Source organism: Dipodomys merriami, unplaced genomic scaffold (genome assembly GCF_024711535.1).
Source record: "Dipodomys merriami isolate MVZ:Mamm:240054 unplaced genomic scaffold, mDipMer1.0.p SCAF_4, whole genome shotgun sequence".
NCBI lineage: Eukaryota > Metazoa > Chordata > Mammalia > Rodentia > Heteromyidae > Dipodomys > Dipodomys merriami.
Window position 1 is genome coordinate 39,583,666 of NW_027205603.1, and position 23,551 is coordinate 39,607,216.

At 39.1% G+C, this 23,551-nt stretch overlaps 1 long non-coding RNA gene across 1 annotated transcript in view; it reads right to left on the minus strand.

Moving 5' to 3' along the window:
- The window catches only part of LOC138806251 (uncharacterized), a 32,113-nt gene extending 12,129 nt beyond the window's left edge, over positions 1-19,984 (minus strand). The window contains exon 1 of the long non-coding RNA XR_011365749.1: positions 19,931-19,984. This is a non-coding gene — a long non-coding RNA (uncharacterized lncRNA). The remainder of the gene's footprint in view (positions 1-19,930) is intronic.
- Positions 19,985-23,551: the final 3,567 nt, after the last annotated feature.

Below are 23,551 nucleotides of genomic sequence, written 5' to 3' on the forward strand. Positions count from 1 at the left end.
TCATCCATTCATAAGGAAATGGAAGGACTTGGAAAAAATTATAAGCGAAGTAAACCAGAACCAAAGAATCAAAGGTTACATGGTTTCCCTCATTTGTGGCAATTAGAATGTGCTTATAAATCTACAAGTAAACACATCAAATGACTACACACACACACACACACACACACACACACACACACACACACACACACACACACACACACACACACACACATAGGGACATGATAAATTATATAAGACCGTAGATATCCCCACACTGAGGCCACGTATTTTAATGGGAGGGAATCTGTTCTTTAGAGAAATCCAATGTCTGCAAGAAGGGTGCCCAGATACTGAGGACTCTTAGGTCAGAATCCATATGATTGCTATACTATGTCATTTAAATGGCAGCAGGTGTAAAAGACAGGAGATGTTTGAAGGGGCCAACACAGGTGGCTCTGAGCAGATGTGAGCTCTTGTCTGAGGCCTGACAGACTTTGGGATTATTTCTGGCAGTAAGAAGAGCAACTGCCCTTTATCTGAACTCTTGTCACATGGAGTCTGAAGGTAATGCTGACATATTTGATAGCTCAGCTTATTTGCCTCAGAAAGCACAAATGCCCATAATTAGCCCCCAATTAGTTAATATGTACCTTCTCTTCCTTTTCCTTCCTATTCTCCAGTGTCTGATAGATTTGATATCATCTAACCATAATCAAATATATCTATGTCACTACTCAGAGCCATAGAAAAAGGATTTTAAGTCAAGAGACTACAACCACAGAACAAAATCAAGTGTTTGGGCTACCCTTGTGTTATAGATTGAGTTGTGTTCCCTGTTAAGGAATAACATTATTCAGTGGTACTTGCTAAAGCAAGACTTTATTCAGCCTCATCCTATAGATAAAGGGACCACTGCAGTGAGATTTTGTAGTACAAGAGAGAATGGGTTCAGTTCTGATTATAGCAATGGCAAGTGAGAATTTATAGCTAAGGATCAGGGTGGGATCAATGAATGAAAAGTTACTAAGGGAAGTAACTGGTCAGGAGGACATTCTGAATAACTGACAACAGGATTCTGACTGGACACAGGTGAAGAAGATCACTGGGGATGTGGAAGAGGATGAGGAATCTGATCAGATATGTAAAGCAAGCAGCTATCAAGGGTAGGGAATTCTTATTCAACTAACTTGGCAGGGTTCTTTGTTAAAATTGGATTTTATAAGGAGCTATATAAATGGGCCTCTAGAAAGTTCAAACTGTATCATCTAGATGGGATACAGTTTGGACAAGAAGATAACCTTATTCCTTCTTGTGCCAAAAGAAAGCTATGCTGGGGTTCTAAGCCTCAGCATTTTAAATGTGACCTTATTTGGAGTTCAAGTGTTTTCAAATGTAATCAAATTAAAATGAGATTAGTAGACTGGGCACTTATCCAAACAACTAGTGTCCTTAACTCCTGGGCTGAGTGCTTGCTCTCGCAGGATCCTGTGCCTCTTCAGCTGCCGGCTGTCTTTCGGAGATGGCTCTCAGGCCCAGAAGGGAAATGAAGTTTTGTGGGGGTTTTGCCTGGCCACATACTGTTGATTCCATATAGATTCTTCAGGCTGGTTTCACTGGATTCATTCAATGTAGAATGTTGATGTTCTGATTATTTCCTTCATAGGAAATATTTTTACTTATAATTTTTATTGTTTATTTCCCATGCTAGATTCTGTTTGTTGTTTATTTCCTATATTATGTTCTGTAAGGGTAGAGATTATTAGTAAAATTTAAAATTTGTTGGTCAGTATCTTGATAAAGTAGGGTTAGCCTCTATTATAGTCATACCTAGCTATGGCTGCTTTCTAAATGTGCTATTAAAAAATATATATTACTGGGCACCAGTGGTTCACACCTATAATCCTAGCTACTCAGGAGGCTAAGATCTGAGGATCACAGATAGATATATATATATATAATGTATTATATATATATATTATTTATTATATATATATATATATACATATATATATATTTCAGCTGGGAACCAATGGCTCATGCCAGGAAAGTTTGGATTGAAACAAGAAGCTACTATTCAAGGGAAAAATAGAAATACTTAATATAAAGTAAATTAATTATTAACATTTCTCTCAAAAGAAAAAAATTAACTTGACAACAGTATGCTACTCAATGATTTACAACAATATTAGCTATAGATTTAAATATGAATACACACATCTATATTCACATCCATATAATCAAAGCACCCAGACAATAGTAAATTGCCTTAGAAAACTGGAGTTTTCCTCAACATATGGCCAACTGAACAGAAGGGCATCCTGTGCACCTAGTCTCCTACTAACACATAGGTTATGTTTCAGTCAAGGTGGATAAGGGGGTAAGGAAATCAAAGTGGTGTATTTTTTAAGATGTACTAGAGTAACATAGGATATACCACATTTTCCTGATCCATTCATCTACTAAGGGGCATCTGGGTTGGTTCTAAATCTTAGCCATGTGAACATGCTGTGATAAACAGCTGATACCTTTAGTATGGCCTTGTTTGTGATCGTTTGGGTAAATGCCCAAAAGTGGGATTTCTGGGTCATAGGGGAGCTCTATGTGGAGTCTTTTGAGGAACCTCCATACTGCTTTCCAAAGTGGTTGAACAAGTTTATACTCCTACCAACAGTGCAATAAGGTCTCCTTTTGGCCACATCCCCTCCAGCATCTGTTATTAGATTTCTTGATCTTTGCCGTTCTAACTGGGGTGAGGTGGAATCTCAATGTTGTTTTGATTTTCATTTCTTTTATAGCTAGAGAAGTTGAGCATTTCTTCATGTATCTATTGGCCATTCTTATTTCCTCTTCAGAGAAGTCTCTCTTTAACTCTTTAGCCCACTTGTTGATGGGGCAGTTATTTCTTTGAGGATTTGGTTTTGGAGGATTTCATTTTTTTGAATTCTAAGTATATTTTATTTATGATGCCCTTGTCTGTTATATAGCTAGTGAAGATCTTCTCCCAGTCTGTGGGCTTTCTATTGATCTTAGGGCAAACTAGCAAGTACAAAACAGAAGGGAAAACATAAGAGGCAGCCTTGCTTTATAACAACCCATTTTTGAGGTAACTAATACAGTCCCAAAGAGCAAGAACTTATCACCATTAGAACCAATACAATCCCACAAAAATACATTAATCCATTCATGAAGCGTCTAATCTCATGACCAAATATCTACCCCTAGGTCCCATTCCTAACACTGCCACATTGCATAATTAAATTTCCTAAATACAAATTTCTGAGAGGTGTAATCAAACCTTAGTAATGTATACTCCCTGAAACCTTCATTAATTTTTTTGGTCAGTCTTGCGGCTTGAACTCAGGATCTGGGTGCTTTTTTGAGCTTTTTTGCTAAAGAATAGGGCTCTACCACTTTGAGCCACAGCTCTACTTCTGGTTTTCTGGTGATTAATTGGACATGAGTCTCACAGACTTTTCTGCCTGAGATGGCTTCAAACCATGATCCTTACATCTCAGCCTCCTGAGTAGCTAGACAGAAAAGTCCCTAAGACTCTTAACTCTAATTAACCACCAAAAAGCCAGACGTGGAGCATGGCTCAAGTGTTAGAGCCTTAGCCTTGAGCACAAAAGCTCAGCAACAGTTTCCAGGCCTTGAGTTCAAGCCCCATGATCAGGTAAGGCAATACATCAGTCATTGCAAACACTAAGTCATTGCCTCCAATTTGTATCACAAATAATATAATTAACACAAATGAGAAAACATGAGCACATTTTCAGGTGTGCATATTTATGTTTCAGTTAACAAAAAATAAGTAAAGCAAATAAGTTGTTTGAAAATCTAGGAGATTTGTATATTACATCGTTATTGTACTACTTTCTCTCTTATTTGGTATATGTATTGTGTGTGTGTGTGTGTGTGTGTGTGTGTGTGTGTGTGTGTGTGTGTGTGTGTGTGTGTGTGTGTGTGTGTGTGTACTAGGGCTTGAAAACTCAGGGCCTTGAACTCTCTTTCAGCTTTCTTTCTCATAGCTGGCACTGTACCCTTGAGTCACATCTCGAGTCAAGATTTGTTTTTTTCTGGTTAATTGGAGATAGTCTTGCAGACTCTTCTGCTTGGGCTAGCTTCAAACTTCAATCTTTCATGTTGTAACCTCCTGAGTAGCTAGGATTACAGATGTGAGTCACTGGCTATATATTTGATTTTTTAAATAAAACTTTAAAAAGACTATATAAGCATAAAAAGGAGAAATACTGAGATAGAGGACTCCTTTTGCCATAACACACTCTGACTCTAAGTGTCTATACCTTGAGTCTACACTGTAGCTATCTTTTCTAAGCTCAAACACTAGGCATGCTGATAGCGTCATACACTCTTTATCATCTTTATCTTACCCTACTTACTGCCTTTCCTTCTAGGTTACAAACTTCTTAAGGACAAAAATGTTCTATTTTATGTGCTATCCATGGCCCCAGTGTGTGTGTGTTACTATGGATTTATCTCAGTACTCTGTTGTTTGCAGGCACTCTACTTACTCTACTTACTCTACTCTACTTAAACACTGTCTCCCATTCCTTTTTGTATTGGTTATTTTGGATGGAGGGTCTTGCTTTATATCTGGGTGGCCTGGATGGTTATGTAACTACTTGTTCTTCTCCATGTGCCTGAGGAAGACAAACACCACCATACCCAGCCATTAGTTGAGATAGAGTCTAGGAACTAACATGCTCAGGCTTGCTTTGAACCATGAATCCCAGACCATTGTCTCCCAAGTAGGTAGGCTCACACACCGAGCAATAACTATTTTATGACTAATGAAGTAAGTACAATGCAAAGAGATTAAGATCTCTCAAGGGGCAGTCATCATGGCTGGGAGCTGGTGGCTCATGCCTGTAATTCTAGCTACTCAGGAGTCTGAGATCTGAGGATCACGGTTCAAAGCCAGCCCAGGCAGGAAAGTCTGTGAGATTCTTCAAGCAGTCCATATGTGAATGTAGGTTTGGAACTAAGAGCTGTAGTTACTATTTTAATTTACCATATAATTATGCAAAAACATTTTTTCAATTCCATGGATTCAGTAAAATTCAGTAAGTTTTAGTATGGACATAATAAAAATAATAAAAAGGCAATGAAATACTGTCAGCGCACAGATAAATGCATTTTCCCGGTTCACTTTTGCTGCAGCCTCCCAAAGGGAATGCAAAGCTGGCCAAACTCAAACATTGTTAGATTTCAAACAATTCCAAAACTCAAAAGAAGGCTAGCTTTTAATCGCCTCTGGGATGCTCAATTTCTGTAAGGATATTTAGGGCTTCAAGAAGAATAAGCCCAAATATAGCTCTAAGATATTGAGCTATGTACCTTCCTAGCTCAGTTGGTGATGAAATTGTTGTTGCTTTGTCAAATCCTGCTGCAGTTTGACCCTTCTCCACAGGAGTCTGGTGATTAATAATGCCCTTAATTGCTTTTCTTCTTGCCTTCTCAGCTGGTAGAAGAAGTAATGTATATCACAAAGAAATAATGAACTGAGTTGTAAGGACAGAAAGGAAATATGAATGTAGTTTTATGCTCAATCTTCTCCCACATGGTGAGAGCCACCCAGCCTCTCCCAAGTTAAGGACAGCGGTTCAGCCCAGGTACTACTCAGCAGTCTCAAGCCTGCTCTGATTGTGTCTCTGGCTCCAAGTTGACAGGGAAGCCTCCCAAGAACCCCAGTCTCTGGTCCAGCTTTTCCTATCTGCCTCACAGTCTGTAGGGGTAAGAGCTAAAGCACCAGTGAACTGGGGTTCCATCCTCAAACTCTAAGCTGACTGATGATTACTTAACACAAGAGCTCAGCAACTCAAAATACTTTCTGGGTTACAGGGATCCATGAACTTTTCCAGCCCAGTCAATCCTGGATGGTGTCCTGACTCAGCAGCTGTGATGGAAGCTAATCAAACAGGAAGCATTGGAGAGGAGACACAGTGAAACTGGGCAGTGAACACAACTTTGATTTAGAAAGTGAGTTTTATATCAGTTGAGATAATTCAGTAACTTTCCACAATGTCAGACTGAATTTAGATAACCCAGGTCCCCAGCCCAGTGAAATCCTTTCAGATAATGTTTTTGTTCACTTTTTACATTGACTCCTTAGGAATGAGTAATGAAGGGAAAGAGGACTAAGACAGCCTAAGCTTCAGATTGCCTTGAACCAAAAAGAGACAAGATCCAAGTCAGGCCATGGTGACTCACACCTGTAATCAGAGCTACTCAGGAGGCTGGGATCTAAGAATCTCGGTTCAAAGCCAGCCTAAGCAGAAAGATTGGCTCTATTGCTAACAAAAAATGCTGGACTGGAAGTGTGTAAAGCACAAGCTGTGAGCACAGGCTCTGAGTTCAAGCCCTGGTTCTCGTTCTGTCTCTGTCTCTCTGTCTCTTTGTCTGTCTCTGTCTCTCTCTGTCTCTCTGTCGCTCTGTCTCTCTTTCTCTGTCTCTCACACACACACGCACACACACACACACACACACACACACACACACACACACACACACACACACACACACAAAGACAAGGTTCAAACCTATAGGGGTTCTTGCCAAGAGTTTACTGAAAATATTTATAGGTGGTACTTTGAAATGTTACATTCTAACCCTATAAGATTCAATCTTAAAATGCTCCATTTGAAGATATAAAACAAAATGTTGTATACCTACACAGTGGAATACTATTCAACGTTATAAAAGGAAGCCAGGTGCCAGTGGCTCACGCCTGTAATCCTAGCTATTCAGGAGGCTGAGACCTATGGATCATGGTTCAAAGCCAGCCCAGGCAGGAATGTCCATGAGACTATGATCTCGGATTAACCACCAGAAAATAGGAAGTGGCACTGTGGCTCAAAATGGTAGAGTGCTTGCCTTTAGCTGAAGAGCGCAGGGACAGTACCCAGGCCCAGAGTTCAAGCCCCACAATTGAAAAAAAGAAAGAAAGAAAATTCTCTCATTTGTGACAATATGGAGGAACCTGAATGGCATGGTCATCATTTAGATAGAAACTACAAGTGTACTAATAGACAATAAATGAGAGCATCTGAGACATAGTACAGCAAAATTAATACATATAAAATATGCAATAAAGACAATAGTATTTCTTTTTTTGTTTGTTTGTTTGTTTTTTGTTTGGGTCCGGTCATGGGGCCTGAACTCTGGGCTTGGGCGTTGTCCCTCAGCTCTTCAGCTCAAGGCTAGCACTCTACCACTTGAGCCACAGTGCCACTTCTGTCTTTTTTCTTTTTGCTTATGTGGTGCTGAGGAATCAAACCCAGGGCCTCAGGCATGCAAGGCAAGCGCTCTACCACTGAGCCACCTTCCCAGCCCAACAATAGTATTTCTTACACTAGCAATAACCATATAAATAATCTATAATAAGATGCCACTCTGCAGAGCAACACCACTCTATAGTAACTAAGATTTCATTTAACAAAGACAAGTAAAAATATTATGGAAAATACTTTAATATTCTAATAAAGCAAAATGAATATCAAATGCATAAGTACAACCAGGATATTTTAAGACATTTAAGCTCTTTCCAAATTGATATGGAAACATAAAAGTTCAACAATAGCTAATCCACTTGAAACACAAAAGGATAAGAAGAAGGGGTTACCAGATAGTAAGGCATACTACAAAATCATATTAAGCCAGGTGCTAGTAGTCAGGCCTGTCATCTTAGGTACTCAGGAGGCTGAAATTTGAGGATTACAATTCAAAGCCAGCTCAGATAGGAAAGTTCCTGCAACTCTTTTTTTTTTTTTTTGTCGGTCGTGGGGCTTGAACTCTGGGCCTGGGCGCTGTCCCTCAGCTCTTCAGCTCAAGGCAAGCGCTCTACCACTTGAGCTACAGCGCCACTTCCGGTTTCCTGGTGGTTTATTGGAGATAGGAGTCTCACAGTCTTTCCTGCCCGGGCTGGCTTTGAACCGCGATCCTCAGATCTCAGCCTCCTGAGTAGCTAGGATTACAGGCGTGAGCCACCAGCGCCCGGCTAGTTCCTGCAACTCTTAAGCACCTATTGAGCTGTGGATCAAGTGTTAACAGCACTAGCCTTGAGTAAAAAAGCTCAGGGAGAGCACCCAGATCCTGAGTTCAAGTCCCAGGACTGGCATTAAAAAAGAGGGAAAAATATGGGCTGGGAAGGTGGCTCAGTGGTAGAGCACTTGCCTTGCATGCTCAAGGCCCTGGGTTCAATTCCTCAGCACCACATAAGCAAAAAGAAAAAAGCTGGAAGTGGCGCTGTGGCTCAAGTGGTAGAGTGCTAGCTTTGAGCTGAAGAGCTGAGGAACAGTGCCCAGGCCCAGAGTTCAGGCCCCACGACTGGACCCAAAAAATAAAATAAAATAAAATAAATAAAAAAGAGGAAAAAATATAGATAGTGGCCTAATCACTACACACACACACACACACACACACACACACACACACACACACACACACACACACACACACACACACACAAAACTAGTGGAACAGAGTAGGAAACAGAGTCAGAAACTAAGTGTATAATTAAAACAATAACACAAATCATTAAGAAAAGACAGATTCTTTAGTTCTTTATTGACAAAAAACAGCGCTGGTGGCTCACATCTGTAATCCTAGCTACTCAGGAGACTGAGATCTAAGGATCATGGTTCAAAGCCAGCCCTGACAGGAAGCTCCGTGAGACACTTATCTCCAATAAACCACCAGAAAATGGGAAGTGGTGCTGTGGTTCAAGCGGTAGAATGCTCACCTTGAGCCCAAGAGCTCAGGGACAGCGCCCAGACCCAGAGTTAAAAAAAAAAAAAAAGCAGATTCTTACCTACACCTGGGTCAAAGGTAGACTCAAAATTGGTTATATACCTCCATGTGAGAGAAAAATAAAAAGCTAATAGAATATCTAAAGAGAAAAAAGGTTTATTTTATTGCCTCAAAATTAATTATTCGCTTAAACAAATGAAAAAATTCATAGGCTATGTTTCTTCACAAACAACTGATTAAAACATGTAAAATGTAACTCTGCCAATCAATAACATAAAGAAAATACAGTATAAGATGGAGGAAATGTGCAAAGGATCTGAGTAGAAAAAACTGAAGGGAATAACATACAAAACATATTTTGAATTCCTTAGTAATCACAGCAATACAACAGTTGTTCTTATACTATCCTGGTAGTAACCAAGTTTAAAGCTGAATAATAGCAAACATTTCTAGGAAAGAATAGACTACTGCTATTCTAGAGAGGTATCTGGATTTCCTCATACATATATCACATACACATATAGCTTAGATCCCAGGACTTCATAGAAGAAATGAACAACAGAGATATTTCCATGAATACTCATTGCAATACAAGGAAGAAAAAAAGGAGGAATTAAATTTGTTATCAAAAATCTTTTCTCAAAGAAGACTCCAAGATCACAGTTTAACTCATGAATTCAACTAAACATTTATAGAAAAAAAATAGTGATAAGTGTGTACACATTTCTTCAGGAAACAACAAAAGTTAGAAAGGGCATAATTCTGGTAATAAAATGTTGCCCCAAAAAAGGAAAATAAAACCAAGCTTTGTGGCTCAGACCTGTAATTTCAACCACTTGGGAGGTAGAAATAAGGAGAATTATGGTTCCAGGCCAGCCTAGACAGAAAAGTCTCCCTAAGTTCCACATTGGATACTGTAGCATGAACCTGTGATACCAGAATGAGAGAAAGCCTAAAAGTAGGCAGATCATAGCTTCATAGCTCAGGTACCTGCTCAGGAGGGAAGTGAATCCCTATAGAATGGGAATGTGAGTTCAAACCTGTCTAGGCAAAAAGTTAGTGAGACTCTATCTCAAAGAACAAGCTGAGAATGATGGTACATACCTATAATTATAGCTACATAAGAAGTGGAGATAAAATGATCATGGCTTGGGGCTGGGAAGTTGGCTTAGTGGTAGAGCACTTGCCTTGCATTCATGAGGCCCTGGGTTCGATTCCACAGCACCACATAAGCAAAAAGAAAAAAGCCGGAAGTGGCGCTGTGGCTCAGGTGGTAGAGCACTAGCCTTGAGCTGAAAAAGCTGAGGGACAGCGCCCAAGCCCAGAGTTCAGGCCCCACAACTGGACAAAAAAAAAAAAAGAAAAGGATCAAAAATGGCTGGATGTATGGTTCAAGAGGAGGTGCTTGCCTAATAAATGCAAGGCCCTAAGTTCAAAACCCCAGTACTACTTAAAATGGGGGGAGGGGTGAAGAAAGCCACAGACCAGACCAACAGACCTCATGAAGAGACACAAAAATCCTTAAGAAGGTGTTAACACATTGATTGCAGCATTTATTCTTCAAAATGATAACATCATAAATTGTGTTGGCTTAACATTTGAATTGGTTAACATGAATAAAGGAGAAAATGTAAGCCAAATATATGAATAAAGCAGAAAATGAATGAACATCTTAACAAGTTCAATTAATACACATCCAAGTAAATCTATCAAAATGCACTTAAAAAATGAGAACCAGAGTATACATAAAATCTACCCAGCTCCCTGACTGAAGCAATGTCCCTTGAAATTGATAGAATTTAGCCAGTGGCTCATGCCTGTAATCCTAACTACTCAGGAGGCTGAGATCTGAGGATCCCAGTTCAAAGCCAGCCTAGGCAGAAATATGTGAGACTCTTGTCTCCAAGAAACCTCCAATAAACTACCAGAAGTAGCAATGTGGCTAAAGTGGTAAAGTGCTAGCCTTGAGCTGAAGAGCTGAGAGACAGAGCCCCAGCCCAGAGTACAAACCCCACAACCAAAACCAAAAGATAAAAAAGAAAAAGAAAGAAAGAAAGAAAGAAAGAAAGAAAGAAAGAAAGAAAGAAAGAAAGAAAGAAAGAAAGAAAGAAAGAAAGAAAGAAGAAGGAAAGAAAGAAAGAAGGAAAGAAAGAAAGAAGGAAAGAAAGAAAGAAGGAAAGAAAGAAGGAAGGAAAGAAAGAAGGAAGGAAAGAAAGAAGGAAGGAAAGAAAGAAGGAAGGAAAGAAAGAAGGAAAGAAAGAAAGAAAGAAAGAAAGAAAGAAAGAAAGAAAGAAAGAAAGAAAGAAAGAAAGAAAGAAGGAAGGAAGGAAGGAAAGAAGGAAAGAAAGGAAAAGAAAAAAGAAACTGACAAAATTAAACATTTCCACTTACTTAGCTCCAGGACCTATTTTCTTAATCCCACACAATAAATCTTGACCACAATATATACACAATGGAATTCTATGCCTCCATCAGAAAGAATGACATTTCCCCATTTGTTAGGAAATGGAAAGGCTTGGAAAAAATTATATTAAGTGAAGTAAGCCAGGCCCAAAGAAGCATAGGTCCCATGGTTTCCCTTATTTGCAATATCTAGTATAGGTATGAGTCAAGCAGAAAAGGTCAGATAATGTGATGTTAGGAAAATGAACCCTTAAATATGTATTTTAATGTTTTCGTTTCTTTCATGCATATGTTTCTAACGCATTTATAAGATTATTTCTTTGTTGCTTTGTATGTCCCTCCCCCACAGTGTAACCCCCGCTTTTACTATATTTGATGTCAGTATAACATGTGGAGGAGATGGGGGCAAACAAGTCGTTTAAGGATTCAGGTGGACCTATAGCAACAATGAGAAGTACAAAATGTCATGTCAAAACAAGCTTTACAATGTCGGTGGGGGGGGGGGAGGGGGGTATAATTGGGTGGGGGGAGGGGGGAGGCTGGGAAGGGAGGTGAAGGGTAAACAAAGGAGGAGGCTGCAATGCTTGGTAAGAAATGTATGCATTATCCTGCCCATGTAATTGTAGCCCCTCTGTACAGTATGTTCTCAAATAAAATAAAATAATATTAAAAAAAAGAACATACAAAATAAATAAATAAATAAATAAATAAATAAATCTTGACCACAATCAAAAATTTTTAAAGTCTTCAGTGACTTTGATTCTTGTTGTGTATGTATAACTCTCCCACTTTTCCTAAATAACCAAAATGAAACCTGAAACCATTTCTGTTATTCTGATTGTTACTGATGAAGAAGTAATATGATGCTTCTGAATAAATTCAAAATAAATTTTGAATTAAAATTCACCCAGCCTCCTTATTGCAGACTCCTACATGCACCCTGGCAAAGCTGCATATTATCTTGGGGGACGTGACAAAGTTCTGTTCCTTATTTTTAAATTATCTTTTATTCAGGTTGTTGCAGAAAAATTTTCAGAAAGCAAAAGGCAAAATAATTTTATAAAGGTATGACTTTCTATATCCCTTTCAAACTAGCCTTACTTTTGTCTTTATTTTGCATGCTGGCTCAAGTCATAGGGTGCTTGGTTTTCCTATCCTCTCTTTATTAAATTCCTTAATCCCTCTTTTAAAGCTTTCTCACTTCTATTACAATCAGATTCTCCAGTATAAAAAGACAAACAGTGTAAGCCTTTTCCGCAAAATCTTTCCCAATCAAAACTAGCAGATCCTTTAGCTGAAATGGTCCAAGTAAAACATTGTGATCCAACTACAAGGAAAATGCTGACTTACATATATTTTTTAATAAGACCCAATCTCAATTTCTGGTCTTCAAAAAATAAACAGCACAGGTTCCAAACATTTAATAAAATCAGCAAAAATAAATAAATAAATAATAACTCTACATACAGAATATAAAATCATTAGTTTGACTTTAGTCCAGTGAGGCTAGTTTTAGACTTAGGGCCTCTAGAATTACGAGAACATAAATTTGTGTTTTGTTTTGCTTTGCTTTATCATCCTCAAAAAGTCATTTTAAAACATTTCAAGTTCAGGGTCTTCTAAGAATCATTGTTGGCTGGCTGGGGGCAAATGTTTACTTTCCAGTTGGGCCAGTGAATCTGAGCTGCAGGATCCGGATAGTGCCTTTTTACTTCCCCGTGGTTTCTCTTGACTAGTATAATGCTGACACAATCGGAATGAGGACTGGAAGCTATTGCTCTCAACCAATGATATGTCATGAGAGCATGGAGTGCAATCATCTTATGGGAGATTTAGTAGAGGTAACTGGTATTGATAATAAAGATTTTTTTTATTTTTTTGGGGTCGTGAGGCCTGAACTCTGGGCCTGGGCACTGTCCCTCAGCTCTTCAGCTCAAGGCTAGCACTCTATACCAGTAGAGCCACAGCGCCACTTCCAGCTTTTTCTGCTTATGTGGTGTTGAGAATCAATCCCAGGGTCTCATGCATGCAAGGCAAGCACTCTACCACTGAGCCACCTTCCCAGCCCCAGAAAAATTTTATTCTAACAAGTTTTACAACTTTGGATCTTGTTTCAAATCAATTATGCTTTGTTTCTGTTAGATTATTTTTGTCTTCCATGGCTATCTTCTAATTGATATTTGGTTAGTGCTTTCTTTTTTTGTCCTATCTGTTTGAATTTTCTCAGACTGTTCAATGTTCTTCATTTTCCACCCTCCCACAGTATTCTTATTTTTGCTACAGATGGAATGGTTATAAGGTTTATGGTGGATTTAATTCTTTTTTTCTTTCTAGAGCCTTGCCAGTCGAGTAAATTTCCTATCTAGCATTGTTATCCCATTCTTTGATTTCCCCCTACCATCCCTTCCCTCCTCATCTCCCCAGCTCCTCCCTCCCCCACCCCAAAGTTGTAAAGTTCGTTTTCAACATAGTGTCTTGTACATCTCATTGTTACAATGGGTCAACCTGTACCCTTATTTCAGCATTTTGTTATTTCCCTTCTCCTTCCCAAATTAGAAAAATGTGTATAAAAGATGCAGGGCACTGGAATCAAATACAGTAAAAGGGGTTGTACCATGGAGGAAGAACATACAAAGTAAACAAAAAATCACATAGTACATTAAAAACAACAGCAATGAAGAAAAAATCCTCTTGTGTCCCTATCTTGAGGTTCATTTCGCTTATCATCATCTTATTTATTTTTTGGTCAGTCATGGGGCTTGAACTCTAGGCCTAGGTGCTGTCCCTGAGCACTTCAGCTCAAAGCAAGCGCTCTACCACTTGAGCCACAGTGCCACTTCCAGTTTTCTAGTGATAAGAGTCTCATGTATGTTCCTGCCTGGGCTGGCTTTGAACCGTGATCCTCAGATCTCAGCCCCCTGAGTAGCTAGGATTACAGACGTGAGCCACCGGCACCTGGCTTTCGCATCATCTTATATGGTCATATGTTCATAGCTTTTGACCTTTCTACTTGTCTGGTAAGATTGTCCTAGATGTATACTAGTTATTGCAAATCCATGGGACCTATGTTTCTTTGGGCCTGGCTTACTTCATATTATATTACTTCATAGTACAATTTTTTCCAAGTCTTTCCATTTTCTAACTAATGGGGTGGTGTCATTCTTTCTGATGGAGGCATAGAATTCATATATATATATATATATATATATATATATATATATATATGTCACATTTTCTTGATCCATTCATCTACTGAGGGGCATCTGTGTTGGTTCCATATCTTAGCTACAGTGAATATTCTGAGATAAACATAGTTGTGCTGGTCCTAAGCTCTTTTTTTTTAAGTACTGAGGTTTGAACTCATAATCCCATTCTATAAGGACTCACTTCCTTCCTGGGCAGGCACCTGAGCTATGATCTGCCTTCTTTTAGGCTTTCCCTCATTTTGGGATGACAGGTGCATGCCACAGTGTGGAACTTAGGGAGACTTTTCTGCCTATGCTGTCTTGAACCAATTTAAGCCTCCCATGTAGCTTGGGATGGAAGTATTTGCCTGAAGCCTGAAATATTCCTTACTGTGATAATTTAACAGAAGTGTAATTTTTTAAATGTTTGTTCTGAGGATCTAACCCAGGATACTGCACTTGCTAGATAGGTGCTTTGCCACTAAGCTGCATCCAGCCTTTTATTTTTTTTTTAACTATCTTTAAGTAGTTGTACAAAGGAGGTGCCACAGGAGCAAAGCATTTTATGAATACAATGCATTTTGATCAATATTACTTCAACATCCTCACCCCTGCTTAAACCCACCTCTTCCTTTGCTTTTCTTAATTTTGTAGTATACACAATAAAACTGTGAGTTGAGACAAAACTTTTCTCTCCTAAGTTGAGATTGCTGTTATAGGGATGAAAAGCTGACAAATACAGTTACCTATTGATCACCTAATGAATAGAAACACAGGACCTGTGTATTTCTAGTAGGAACAATGGTTCAATATTTCCTAGATTTATAGGATATAACAACAAATAACAAGAGCCAATCATCTGATGCTTTCCTGTTAACTTTTAAAAAATAATAAAGGATAGTATGTAGGCTCAAAACTCCCAAATTTCTATCTTGAACCAAACAAATTGCCTAGAGGCACTCATTAATATTCATTAATGAACTGAATGCCTATTGATATCTTTACTTAGAGTGTAAAAAATGCCAAGCTTAGCCTCAAAACAGAATCTTGTCTTTTTTTCTTCCCATAAACCTGTGCTTCCCCAGTATTTCTCAGATCTTTAAATGTCTACCTCTTCTCCCTCCTTGCTCAAACAAAAACACTGTTCCCAATTCCTCGCAGTCCCTCACCACTCATATATGTTCTACAACCAAGTTCTGACAGCTTACTTCTCTCCAAATCCCTGTTGTTATCTCTGTCTCCATTGCTGTCTCTTTATTCAAAATGCCACCCTCTCTCTTCCAGGTTTCTGCAATAACCGCCCGTTTGTCTGGCTGTTTCATGCTAGATTCCTACAACTCGTTCACAAAGTAGTAAAGGAGATGCTACTAAAGTAGAGATCAGAGCATATTACTCCCTTTTGTCTTTTGTCTCTTCATTGAACTAAAGATAAATCCAAACTTTTTACTTTGGTTCATAAGGTTGTAAACAACCCAGCCTGAACCAATATATCCAAACTTGGTCTTCCCTTTCCTTTCTGTGTCCTGAATGCTCCCAGTGTGGTAAAATCTAGTTAAATATATAGCAAAAATAAATCATATAAATGTAAAATATAAATATAAACAATGTATCCAGTTCAATTTTATTCAGAGAAAACTAATTACTAGTTCTTAGGAAAATTGTCAGTGAAAGAGAATGCCAGAAAAAAATAGTGCAGGTCCAGGAATTTAACAGCAGTTTCCTTTACTTCCTCATCTTATTCTTCTCTCACTGCTGCTTTGAACTTCTTCAGCATAGTCTGTGGGAAGTAAGTCTTGGAGCCTCTGAACTGATTGTCATTGCTCTAAGCACACTGGGCAGTCTGGCAGCACACAGCACCACGTGACTGAAGAATAGATAATTTAGGACATCCGACTATTATGATGTGTGCCCAAAGGGAAAATGACTAGGAAAGGCCAGTCTCAATTTATCCTTAGCCTTTTGTGACATCCTTGTAATACTTGACTCAATACATTTTTGTTCCCTTTGTGCCAAATAACACAACTGCACAGCCCAGAGTGCTAATTATCCCAATTTACATGAGCTTTTTCACTAAGATCTTCAGACAATGGTAGATCTTGTGTCTGAGTTCTAATGTCATCCATTTGCTATGCCTACATCTTCCTATCCCATCTGTATGAAATAAAACAAACCTTACTTTCCTTTTTTTCATCTGGATCGCTCCTCCACAATACCCAGGTGGCATCAATTCTTCCCTGAACTAAGGAAGGAGGGGGATCTTGCTTTATTCAGTTGTTTCAGACAAGAGGATCTGAAGACTCATTCACTCACCCAATATGTATTTATGATATGTCTACAAAGTGTCAGGCTTAGTGCTGTAAGGAAATAAAGATGATTCAGACCCTGGATTTATCTCAAAGAGGATGACTATCTACAAGTAGAGATGATACAGGCATATGAATAACCACTGTAATACCAGCAGATTTTGTGCCATGATCCACAGAGAAAGAGAGCCTCCATGGAGAAGTAAAGACAAAGAGCCGTTGAGTGCCAGCTGTTGGGATGTGATAAAGTTTCAAGGAAAAGATGCATTTGAGGAAAGGTAGGGTTTGGATGTTAGAGAAGGAAGGAAGGCCACTGAAGCTGAGCTGCAATTGTGGGCAAACCAAATGTGGATGGACAGGCCACTAGAAAATATGGCATTGGGCTGGGAAGGTGGCTCAGTGGTAGAGCGCTTGCCTTGCAATGCATGAGGCCCTGGGTTCTATTCCTCAGCACCATATAAGCAGAAAAAGCCGGAAGTGGCCCTGTGACTCAAGTGGTAGAGCGCTTGCCTTGAGCTGAGAGCTGAGGGACAGTGCCCAGGCCCAGAGTTCAGGCCCCACAACCGGCAAAAAAAAAAAAAACCACGAAAATATGGCATCTCCTATAGTCCTAACAATTTAGTTAAGTACTATGAGTCAAAGCCATGTTTGGCCTTAGCTACCCTTCAGTCCTATAACCTTAGTTTCCTTCTGTAGAATAGGTAAGATCATTACTGTTCCTACTTACATGCCATTGTGCTGATAAAATAGGACAAGTTCAAGGGCAGGCTTATAATTAAACTCATGACCCTTTCTTAAGAAACTTTTCCACACTTGTCTTTCACTCCTACCTTCTGATTTCTTCTCAAAGTTTCCTTTTATTTAATATTCCATTGTCTTCCAAGAGAAAAATAACACCAAAAGTCTCATTAAATAGTCACCCTCACTTCTTCCGAGGCTAAATGTAGGCGGCATTGTTTCCCTTTTGAATAGGACTCCAGATTGACACCTTAGTTAAAGCTATCCACAGAATTGACTTGCATTTATAAACTTCAGTGAGAAATATAAACTTTCTGAATGCTAGCACACTAGAATTGGTGATTTTAGCTCTTCTTTCAGCACCATTTCACCATGTTCAACATGCAGATGAGGTGATCCAGTCGTGTGTCAAAAGTCAAAGATATGAAGACGCTCCAATTATTCCTTCTGACAATTTCCTTTAACTCTAAGTTAGACATAATAAGGATTATGTGTGTATAATGAAGTTTCTCCTATTATGGACCATCGTTGAGTTAAAAATATAAACATTCATGCACACAGAATTAACTATATGTTGATCCTGATCACTTTGAAATTATGTCAAAAGACATAGGTCTTCTGGGTCAAAAAGCTAGACATAGAAAAAGAGAAATCACAAGGGCAGAGCCTATGCTTTCAGTCTCTGTATTTTCACAAATTAATATCATGTCCCCCTCTCTCCTCTCTCTCTCTCTCTCTCTCTCTCTCTCTCTCTCTCTCTCTCTCTCTCTCTCTCTCTCTCTCTCTCTCTCTCTCTCTCTCTCTCTCTCTCTATCAGTGATAGAGCTTGAACTCCGGGCCTAGGTGCTATCCCTGAGCTCTTTTGCTCAAGGCTAGTGCTCTACAACTTTGAGCCACAGTTCAACTTTTGGTTTTATGGTGGTTAGTTAAAGATAAGAGCCTCTGGAAGCAGTAAAGGTCAAAAGCTATATACATATGACCAGATAAGATGATGTTAAGTGAAATGAATCCCAAGATAGGGACACAACTGTCTTTTTCTTTCTTGCTATAGTTTCTAACGTATTTATAATGTACCATGTGATTTTTTTTTTTTGTTTCTTTGTATGTTCCTCCCCCTCAGTATTTGATTCTGTATTTGATTCTGGTGCTCTGCATCTTGTATATACACTTTTCTAATTTGGGGAGGGGAAGGGAAAAAACAAAATGCTTAAATAGGGATACAGGTTGATCCATTGTAACAATGAGATGTACAAGACAGTATATTGAAAAGCAAACTTTACAATTTAGGCAGGGGAGGGGAGGTAGTTGTGGAAGTGGGAAGGAAGGGATGGTAGGGGAAGAAACAAAGGAGGAGGTAACAAGGCTCAATAGGAAATGTACTCATATTACCTTACTCATGTAACTGTAACCCCTGTGTACTGTATTTTTACAATAAAAATGTATTAAAATTTTTTAAAAATTAGCCGGACGCCGGTGGCTCACACCTGTAATCCTAGCTACTCAGGAGGCTGAGATCTGAGGATCGCGGTTCAAAGCCAGCCCTGGCAGGAGAGACTGTGAGACTCCTATCTCCAATAAACCACCAGAAAACCAGAAGTGGCGCTGTAGCTCAAGTGGTAGAGCGCTTCCCTTGAACTGAAGAGCTGAAGGACAGTGCCCAGGCCCAGAGTTCAAGCCCCACGACCGACAAAAAAAAAAAAAAAATTTTTTTAATTAAAAAAGATATATTCCCTGTAAAAAAAAATAAAAGGCAGTATAAATTGTGTAATCTCCTACAAACACACACAGGAACAATTTATACATATTATTGTATATGTAAATTTTCTACAATGATTTTGTATTCTTCTTGTAATAAAAAAAAATAGCTAAGAATGGTGTTGCATGCTTATAACAGCACTTGGGAGAAAGAGATAGAATAATTTCAAGTCAAAGCCAGGCTACATAGTGAAATTAAGGTTAGTGAGACCCTGTATCAAAAAAAAAAAAAAAAAAGAAGGAAGGAAGGAAGTAAAAAAAGGAAGGAAAGAAGGAAGTTAGGAAGGAAGGAAGGAAGGAAGGAAGGGAGGGAGGGAGGGAGGGAGGGAGGGAGGGAGGGAGAGAAAGAAGGAAAGAAAGAGACAGACAGAGAGATAGAGAAGGAAAGAAAAGAAAAGAAAAACATTAAAAGAACCAGGCACCAGTGGCTGGTGCCTGTAATCCTATAGAGAGAGGCAAAGACTTGGGGAATTGAGGTTTGAAGTCAGCCTAGCAGAAAAAAATTGTTGTAAGATTCCATCTCCAATTAATCAGTAAAATGCCAGACTAAGCCTGCACAAAAAAAAGAAAAAGGAAAAGGAAAAGACTGACTTGAGGCTTTCCCTGCACTGGCCTTCAAGATGCCATGATGAATATCTGTGTGCTTGCATATATCTGTGTGTGTGTGTCCTGATAACATCTAGATCATAAATTACTAGATGAGAATTGTGAGGTCATCTGAATCCTTCTAGAAAGGGCACTTTTAAAAACTGCTAATAAGAACTGACACTTCCGTTTTGAAAAACTACTCACCCTTGATTAAAGAAGTCATTTCACTCCTCCCTTGTCATTTCTGTCATGCCCACCCTGTGTAAGAACAAAATCAAGAATTAATCAGGCAAGTGGAGCTGTGCTCAAGTGGCTGAATGCCAGCCTTGAGGGAAAATGCCAACTGAGAGCATGATATCCTGAGTTCAAGATATAAGAATTGCAGGACAAAGTCAGCCCAGGCAGAGAAGTCCACATTATCTCCAATTAACCACCAAAATAGCCAGAAGTATATCTGTGGCTCAAATGGTAAAATGCTAACCTTGGGCAAAAAGCTCAGGCACATTTCCCAATCCCTGAGTTCCAGATCCAGGACTGGTACAGAAAGAAACAACAACAAATATTGTGAAGTATTACATTTATCAATAGCAAACACATCTATTACCACAAATTTCATTAAAATTCCTAAAAACCAGCCTTTGTTGTTGCTAAAGACAATCTAATCAAAAGTAAAATTACTTGAGGATGTTTTTTCCTTTCCTATAGAAACAACAAAATCTTCATGGTAAATAAATGTATTACAAATATTAAGAAACAGTGTTTTTGTAGTACTGATACTATAAATTAAAATAAAGCTGTTATTAAAACCAAAAAATTAAAATAAAAAATAACTGATCATAGAGATTCCATTAAGCAAAGCAGTTATAGAGATAAAGAAGGAAACTGCCAAATCAGCAAGATTATGAAAGGTGCCTTAAAAGGAAAAATAAAGCAGGAAAGGAAAAGATGATATATTCTCACAAATCCTAACAGTAACTAGATGCAGCAGAAATTATCTTATTTTCTAGAAAAAAAATCCTTAATGAAGTTACCTATCCCAACCTCATTCTTCAAGAAGAAGCAATCCAAAACTTCATATGGAACAATAAAAGACCGTGAATAGCAAAAACAATCCTTAGCAGAAAGAACAGTGCTGGAGGAATATCAATACCAAACTTCAAACTCAACTACAAAGCCATAGTAATCAAAGCAGCTTGGTACTGGTACAGAACAGACTTGAGGACCAATGGAATAGAACTGAAGATCCAGATATGAACCCACAGACCTATGGCTACCTAATCTTCAATAAGGAAGCAAAAAAAAAAAATAGAATGGAAGAAAGACAGCCTCTTCAGTAAATGGTGCTGGCAAAATTGGTTAATCACCTGTAGTAAACTGAAGTTCGATTCTTATATATCACCCTGCACCAGAATCAACTCCAAATGGATCAAAGCCTCAAAGTCAAAGTAAACACCCTGAAAACTTTACAGGAAGGAATAGGAGAAACTCTAGGGCTCCTTGGCACAGGCTGAAATTTTCTTAATAAAGACCCAGAAACACAACAAATCAAAGGAAGGTTGGACAAATGGGATTGCATGAAACTGCAGAGCTTCTGCATGGCAAAAGACATAGCAAGCAAGATCAATAGAAAGTCCATGGATTGGGAGAAGATCTTCACTAGCCATACAATGGACAAGGATCTCATATCTAAAATATACTTAGAACTCAAAAACTTAAATCCCCCAACAACAAATCCTCAAAGAAACAACCTGATTAATAAGTGGGCTAAAGACTTAGAGAGAGACTTCTCTGAAGAGGAAATAAGAATGGCTAATGGACACATGAAGAAATGCTCAACTTCTTTGGCCATAAAAGAAATGCAAATCAAAACAACATTGAGATTCCACCTCACCCCAGTTAGAATAGCTATAATCAAGAAATCTAGTAACAACAGATACTGGAGGGGGTGTGGCTAGAAGGGAACCCTACTGCATTGTTAGTGGGAATGTAAACTTGTTCTACTACTTTGGAAAGCAGTATGGAGGTTTCTCAAAAGACTCCACATAGAACTCCCCTATGGCCCAGCAATCACACTTTTGGGCATTTATCCAAATGATCACAAACAAGACCATACTAAAGCTACCAGCACAACTATGTTTATCACAAGATTATTTACCTTATCTAAGATATGGAACCAACCCAGATGCCCCTCAGTAGATGAATGGATCAAGAAAATGTGTGTGTGTGTGTGTGTGTGTGTGTGTGTGTGTGTGTGTGTGTGTCTGTGTCTGTGTCTGTGTCTGTGTCTGTGTCTGTATGTGTGTACACAATGGAATTCTATGCCTCCATCAGAAAGACTGACACTGTCCCATTTGTTAGGAAATGGAAAGACCTGGAAAAAATTATATTAAGTGAAGTAAGCCAGGCCCAAAGAAACATAGGTCCCATGGTTTTGCCTTATTTTCAATAACTAGTATATGTCTGGAAGCAGTAAAGGTCAAAAGCTATATACATATGACCAGATAAGATGATGTTAAGTGAAATGAATCCCAAGATAGGGACACAAGAGATTTTATCTTTGTTGCTGTTCTTTTTAATGTACTTACAATGAACTATGTGATTTTTTTTTGTTTCTTTGTTATGTTCTTCCCCCATGGTACAACCCCTGTTTTCACTGTATTTGATTCTGACGTCCTACATCTTTTATAAACATTTTTCTAATCTGGGGAGGGGAAGGGAAATAGTAAAATGCTGAAATAAGGACCCATTATAACAATGAGATGTACAAGGCAGTATGTTGAAAGTGAATTTTACAACTTTGCAGGGTGGGGGCACGGAGAGGGGGGATGGAAGAGTTGGGGAGGTGGGGAAGGAAAGGGATGGTAGGGGAAAAATAAAGGAGGATGTAACAATGCTCCAAAGGAATGGACTCATATATAGAGAGAGAGAAGTTACCTATTCAATTTTCTGGGGCTTAAGTAATAGATGTATCAAGGGGCCTTTAAAGGCTCTAGGACCCTCAGCCCACATCATTTCTATGAGCACCTCACCCCAAGTTTTAAAATGAACACCTGATATGTTCCTAGGCCTTATTTAAAAAGCTTTGAGTACACTACCACACCAATCCAGCATCACCATTCCATCGCCCCAGCTCTGGTCTATGGAAACAATCACCCCAGATGCTGCAGCTTCTACAAGAGAGGAAGGGCAGAACTGGTGAATGATTTGCCATAGACAAATACAAATATAAATGAATTGTCATTCATCCCCCAAAAAATGTGGCAGGCAGATATAATCCCCCACCAGGAACACCAAAAGTTTTTTGGACAGCAGAGAGACATTTCTTGCCCTGTGAACATAGCGATAATCAAAGCTGAACTAGGCTCCAACCCACCTTTCTTTTTGGGGGGGAGGGGGGTCCGTTCATGGGGCCTGAACTCCGGGCCTGGGCGCTGCCCCTCAGCTCTTCAGCTCAAGGCTAGCGCTCTACCACTTAAGCCACAGCACCACTTCTGGTTTTTTTCTTTTTGCTTATGTGGTGCTGAGGAATCGAACCCAGGGCCTCATGCATGCAAGGCAAGCACTCTACCACTGAGCCACCTTCCCAGCCCAAACCCACCTTTCTTGTTCCTGAAGTCAAGGGGGATGACATTTCTCAGTTAGCCTCCCCCCCCCCCCCCCCGAGCCACAATTTCTGCATAAAGAGTAGGGTTCTTAAGTCTAAAGTATCTTCCTATTCCTCAACAGTGTAGGGGGCCCTTACCCCACACCACCACCACCACCACCACCACCCAGTGATTAATAAGATTCAAGGCCATTTTGCCATAGGAAGCTTTGATTTGAAAA